This window comes from Macadamia integrifolia, chromosome 13, assembly GCF_013358625.1.
Source record: "Macadamia integrifolia cultivar HAES 741 chromosome 13, SCU_Mint_v3, whole genome shotgun sequence".
Classification (NCBI taxonomy): Eukaryota; Viridiplantae; Streptophyta; class Magnoliopsida; order Proteales; family Proteaceae; genus Macadamia; species Macadamia integrifolia.
The window spans coordinates 1170781-1177514 of NC_056569.1; the positions used below are offsets into that span (position 1 = coordinate 1170781).

Sequence of the window (6734 nt, forward strand, 5' to 3'; positions counted from 1 at the left end):
AAAAACAGAAAAAACAAAAAAAACAAAAAAAACAAAAAACAAAACGTCATATTCGCTTTTTTGACCGAATCCTTAAATTAATCAATCGATTAATTCTCCGCCCGAATAATTCCCGAATCCGAATTTGCCAACTATGGGCGAAACTAGTGAAGCATTTTGTTTGTTGGTCTACTTGATATCACAAACATAAGGCTAATATCTGCAGTTGCATAAAACCTCTTTCCTTCTATCTTCTTTCAGCTTCTCCAGCTGGGAGATCACCATACTCATTGAAACACCTGAAATATCATCCACATTGGATGACTCAAAATGCTTAGCAGTAAGACTAGTCTCCTCATTGCTGATATTGTTCACCATTGAGGAAAGCTCACCTATCTGATCTGTATTGTTCTTGTCGGTTTCATTTTGAGTGGTTGTCTCCTGCAGTTGAAGTGCATATTCTAGATTCCATAACACATCCCCCATTGTGGGCCGATCAACACCATACTCAGCTAGGCATTTTGCAGCTGTGTCTACAAATTTCTTCAAAGAATCAGGTCTAATTTTATTGGCAAGATTAGAATCTATGATTTGCTCTATCTGTCCTCTCTTTTGCCAATGCAATGCCCATTCAACCAAGTCAGCCATCACTCTTGGAAGGGATGTATCAACTGCAGGTCTTGCACACAAGGCTTCAAATAAAACCACCCCGAATGAGTACACATCTGTCTTCTTGGTCAGTTGTCGTCTTCAGAAATACTCTGAATCAAGATACCCAAAACTTCCTTTAACTGCAGTGCTCACATGGCTCTGGTCGATTTCACATGTCTTGGAAAGCCCGAAATCAGCAACCTTCACCATAAGATTCTCATCAAGTAAGATGTTGGCAGACTTGACATCTGGGTGGATAATTGCCTTCACAGAACCAGTATGAAGGTAGTGAAGTCCTCTGGCTGATCCAATGCATATCTCGAGCCTGTGTCTCCAACTCAATCTGGGAAGATTTTGGCCGTACAAATGATTCTTGAGGGTCCCGTTTTCCATGTACTCATAAACTAGGATCATCTCTTTACTCTCATCACAGTAGCCAATTAGTGAGACTAGATGACGGTGGCAGAACTGAGATAACGTTTTGATTTCAGTCTGGAACTCCACAAGGCCCTGTTGGGACAGGTGATTACCACTCTTTACTGCCACCTTTGTTCCATCTTTCAGAACTCCCTTGTATACTTTCCCGAATCCACCGACCCCAATAACCCAACTCTCATCAAAGTTGTTTGTGGCCTCTTGCAGTGCCACAAAAGGAAAACGAAAACCATTTTCTAAGGTGGTACTAGATATAGTTCCATTAGAGAATTGACCAACCTTTATGTGAGTTGTATTCCCTCCTCCATTCAAGGAGGAAAGAAAGCATGATTTTGAAGGGTGATCATGTGCTAGTTTTCGTCTTCTGTTCAGTATGAAGAAGAGGATGGTAACCAAAAATACCATAGCAAACACCCCAAGAACCAGACCCACAATCAAACCAACCTTCTTTGAACCATGTGGGGAGATAAAGGCTTCACCATCAAGGCTGCCCCTAGAGTTGCTTATTTTCATGATTTCCAATCCATTTAGAATGCATTCCGGCTGAAACTAGGAATACTAGTAGAAGGCCCAACACTTACGGAGAGTGTGGTTCTATTACTTGAACCCAGAACAAAGTCCATATAATAGGGAGCAGCCAAGGTATTGTCTGTTGTTAGATCAAACACCAAGAAACATAAAAAATAAAGAGACAATAGATCTGCACGACATAGAAATTTAATGAGGTTCACACACCAAGGTGGTGTGCTACGTCCTCAAGCGAAGAAGAAGATGTTTCACTATGCAGAAGAGAGATTACACCCAAGCAACTTGCCCTGAAACCCTAGCTCTGAAAAACCCCAAAATACAATGATTTTCTCAATAAGCAACAGTACATTATATATACTCCAAGTCGCGGGTCGATCCATCTGATCGCGGTCGATTCGGTCAAACCGTACGCCCCTGCACCCCTATACGAGATCAGTGATGGGCTCCGGGCTTGGGCCTATCGGCCCAACCCCTTTGTTTCCATCACAGATCTCAAAAAATTTCCCATTTGGGTCGCCATCAAAATATATCGGATAAGATCAATCTTCAAAACGGATCAAGAATTCAAGACAAACTTAACATCTGTTCTAGTACTAAGATCAATATCTCGAGCAACAGCCCAGCTATTAACATAAACATTGAAGTAGAGCTCGTGGAGAGACGTACTCAGGATCAGAGTTATCAATTCGGCAGAATAATTCGCGAATTATTCGGCCGAATCAAATTTTTCCGAATTTTATCAAAAATTCTGACCGAATCCGAATTAAAAATAAAATTCTTTAAAATTCGCGACTTTTTCCAAAATGAATATAAATCGCGAATAATTCGGACCGAATCCGAATTAAACCGAATTATTCGGTCCATTTAAACATTATTTTTTAAAAAAAAACCAAAAATAAAAATAAAAAAAAAAAAAAAAAAACAATTTTAAAAAAAAAAAAAACCCAATAAGATTTTTTGACCGCTTTTTTGACCGAATCCTTAAATTAATCGTCCGAATTATTCTGAATAATTCTCCGTCCGAATAATTCCCGAATCCGAATTTGCTAACTATGCTCAGGATATCACGAAAGTGAAATCAAATCAAATGCTGAAAACCAGCTTCCACATTGAATTTCCATGTCATTTGAAATTGGGTTTGGTTGCATTTGCCAAGTTCATCTCCATATTGGTGCCATAGACAAAATCAGGAACTATATCCCTGCTCGGTCTAGCTTGCACATAATTGACAGACCCAGTTACAGACTTGGCAAGATTTCGGTTCACTAGAAAATTCTGATCAGCAACCTAAGTTCTCCCAATGGTGTCATTCTGGGTTGTGATCAGTGGTCCACCTATATTCACCCTCCAAACTGTCTGGAACCCTTTGTTCAATAGACCATGAAATCCCGCTACAGGATAAACAGGTTGGGCATCATCAGTGATCAGTATATCAGGGACCTAAACTACTTCCAAGCGACTTAAGAAGGCAAAGGACTGGTTGGCAGGGGTGAAGGAGAGGACGAGGTTGTCTGAAGTTAAAGGCAGGGAGAACTTGAATATAGAACCGTTCTGTATTTGGAAGTGACTGAGGAGGCCGAAATTTTGGGCAGTAGCAGAGAAGATTGCCATACTCGTATTGTATTCTTGGTATTGACATGGGAACAAGTAGAGGCGTATCCAGTGCCTTCCCTGTTGGATTGGAAAGTTGTAAGAAATTGCTCCATAAAAGATTCGAAATTGCTCCATTAAAGATTCGAGCTGTTTGATACAGAGGAGAAGCGATGGAATTCGAAGTGGTGCCCATAATATCGTGATGGGTCTTAAGGAATTGGGAGTTATCAGCAACAAAGACATGATTCATCACTATCGTATTAGTGGGTGATCCGCAATCTGTAAGGTAATTGTCTACAGCTACAAATCCGAAGGAGCAGAGTACCAAATACAACACAGAGAGAATCCAGAGAAGAAATTTAAGTTCTCCTACACCCATCACGGGAAGAAATTTCACACGAAAGGGTTGGTAATTGGGATGGAATTGAAAAAAGGAAGGAGATAAAAATGTGAACTTTAGGCTCAGCTGAAACAATATTCTAGAGTTTAGGAAGAACAGCAGCAAAAGAACGCCACTCAGTCAAACTATCAAACACCTGCGACAGAGAAAATGGAGAAGATGGCACCTCATACAATACAATTAGAACCTCTAGATAGAGAGAAACCCAGAAAAAACTCTCCCTCGCCCACAATGTTACCATCAAAACAAGAGATAGGAACAACTTCAGTGCAGACTTGAATTGCAGAGTGGAAAATCCCAAACCTATTTGGACTTTGGAGCATAGGAATAATAATTGATCAGCTTTTATTTTATAATGGTGGACAGATTCGCGATTTTATTTTTTGTGGTGAAGTGAGAAGATTTTTCTACCAAAAAAAAAGAAGGAAAAAGGGCACATTTAATTTTTTTTTTTTTTTATTCTTTGACTTTATGTTGGGGGTTATGGTTCATGTAGATATGTGGGATAATGGGTTATCGGGAAGCTGTGAGAGTTTCGTTTTTTTTATATAATAAGCTATGAGAGTTGAAAGCAAAGGAAGTATTTTCCATTTTACAAACAAAAAGCTGAAAATATTACATTAATATTTGATATCCTATTTTCAGTTTTCATTGGAAAATTTTGCAATCGAAACAAATGGAGCCGAAAGGGAAAGCAAAGTCAAATGGTTATATAACAAAAACTTAAATAAGGATCCGAAAGGGAAAGCAGAGGCACATGGCTATATAATAAAACTTAAATGAGAAATCCAGCTACTCGAATAGGAAAGCTTTTACATGAGTGAGGGAAGAAGACTAAAGACCAAAGACTAAAGACTAAAGACTGAAAGAGAGGTAGAGAGAGAGAGCGTTAAAAAATGTAAAAGCTTCTCTCTTTGGCAAGGGATCTTTAATCAGAGTGTTTAATGTTCTTTATTGTTTTTAGTGAAAGTTGAATAGTTCTCATTCAAATGTGATATGAACCGATCCATACAGCTATGGGTCAGTGTGAATCCACAGGACATGACTAATGAAGCTGAAAGTCCCTGGATACCCAAAAACAAAAACAAAGAGTTGAAATCTAGAATTCGATCCTCCTCAATCCTCAAGCATGCATGCTTGTATTCTAATCACTTGTCTTGAATTCTAATCCCAATCACTGAAGAAGTTTCTTTGCAATGGGAATACTTTCTTGTATTCTTTGATGTTTGTTATAAAGAAAACCCAAAAACTGACCTTTGGTTATTATTTCTTATCCTTTTCCTTCTATTTTGGTATTTTATTTTGGGGTTACAAGAGAGGGACCACATATTGCTCTTTCTTCCCTAAATTGATGGGATCCGGCTCCTCTCCATAGACGGCATCACCCAAATAGTGTCTATAGGGGCCTACGTATGTGACACATGTCTTTAAAAATCCTCTACCCCCAAAAAACCTAGCCATGCATGAGAGCTTTTCAATCCGTACTCGAGCACTTTTAATCAAATTAGACTCGATTTTCTCCCCTAAAGCGCTGAACTTCTCCTCTTCTCCCCCAAAACATTGAACTAAGATTGTTGATCATCACCTCTACCTCACCTCATCCCCATGGAGACCTTCAACCACTAGAATTTAGTAAACTCGACCAATCCCAAATAAAGAGAGACCATTCTAAACATAAAAGAAACTTCAAGCATATTCCGGCTGGAGATTCTTCACTACCATATTGGCTTTTTCATTTTCTATAGGACTGCCCAGCATCTAGGAAGCCTTTTTTTTTTTATAACTTGTTTCCGAGCCTCTCTTGGTCAGATTCATTTAGGATTTGATACCGATTCAGATCAAATTGGTGCATATAAGTCACTTTTGCCTTTTGCTTTTAAAAAATAAATAAATAAATAAATAAAATACATTTTTTACTGTTTTACTCATGAAAACGGGTAATTGATCCAATTCAAGCAGATATCGTTATCAATCTCAACCGATACTAATACGATAGGACCAATACGACCAATACAATACCAATACTAGAAACCATGCTTCATAATTACCTTCCAAGTATCGATGTGAGAAGACTAAAGCGTCTTGAATCAGAGTAGGGTTGGCCTCGCCGAATTGAATTGGAAACTTGTGTCATTAGTAAAGTCCTTTAACTTTCAAGTTTCAACTGCCCTATGTAGGCTATCTTTCAGGCAGGGGTGTCAAAGCCTAGCCTGAACCGAAAAAACCAGCGAAAATCCATCAAAAAATCCCGGATCGAACCAAACTGATCCTTATTGGATTGGTTTTGGACTGAGGTATGTTGGGGCCGGCTGGAACTAGTTCAAATCGAACTGACCAATAACCGAACCAAATAAACCGATAAAAAAATTAATGATTATGAGATTATAAATTGTTGAATTGATTATCCATTTTTTATAATATTAGTGATAATATTTTTTATTGTATGGGGAATTGTTACAAATCAATGAATATGAGGTTATGAATAGAGAAATTGATTTGTAAATTGTAAAAATGATTCCATTGAATTTCTTGTTCACTGTACAAAATTAGTTGGATAGTTAAATGAATGATTGGATAATAGGGTTTATTTTGTGATTTCTATATTAGTTATCTTCTTAGTAATTAGTTATCCATTGGATTCAATATTAGTTATCTTTCATTTACAATGATAAAACATGATTTAATCATAAATTTAAAGTGTTTTCGTCAAATCTTTTATCACTACGGGTTATGGATGTAAGATATCATTATGGTTCAAGTCCAATAATCAACCGATCTAAACCAATATTAACTTGATATTGAAAAACCGAAATAAACTGAAATCAAATAGAATCGAAACCAAAACCGATCAAAATCTAAGTTCCTTAATGGATTGGTTTTGGTCTCCCTCATTCCTAGATCAAATCCGATTCAACACGATCGAAACCGAACTGAACCAACCGACTGACCCCCTACTTTCAAGTGTAAATAAGTCATTTCATTGAGTGAGGGGTAAATATGTCATTTAATTGAGAGAAGGGTAAATATATCATTAGCAAAGCCCTTTATCAAACAAACATACACACTCTCTATCTCTCTTCCCGTAAGAGAATATTTCATTATGAGAGAGACATAGGAAACACTAGCATATTTTGTGTTGTTCATTTTT

At 37.7% G+C, this 6734-nt stretch overlaps 1 pseudogene; it reads right to left on the bottom strand.

The window, feature by feature from the left end:
- Window positions 1-192: 192 nt before the first annotated feature.
- On the bottom strand, window positions 193-3565 carry LOC122059776 (annotated as a pseudogene).
- Window positions 3566-6734: the final 3169 nt, after the last annotated feature.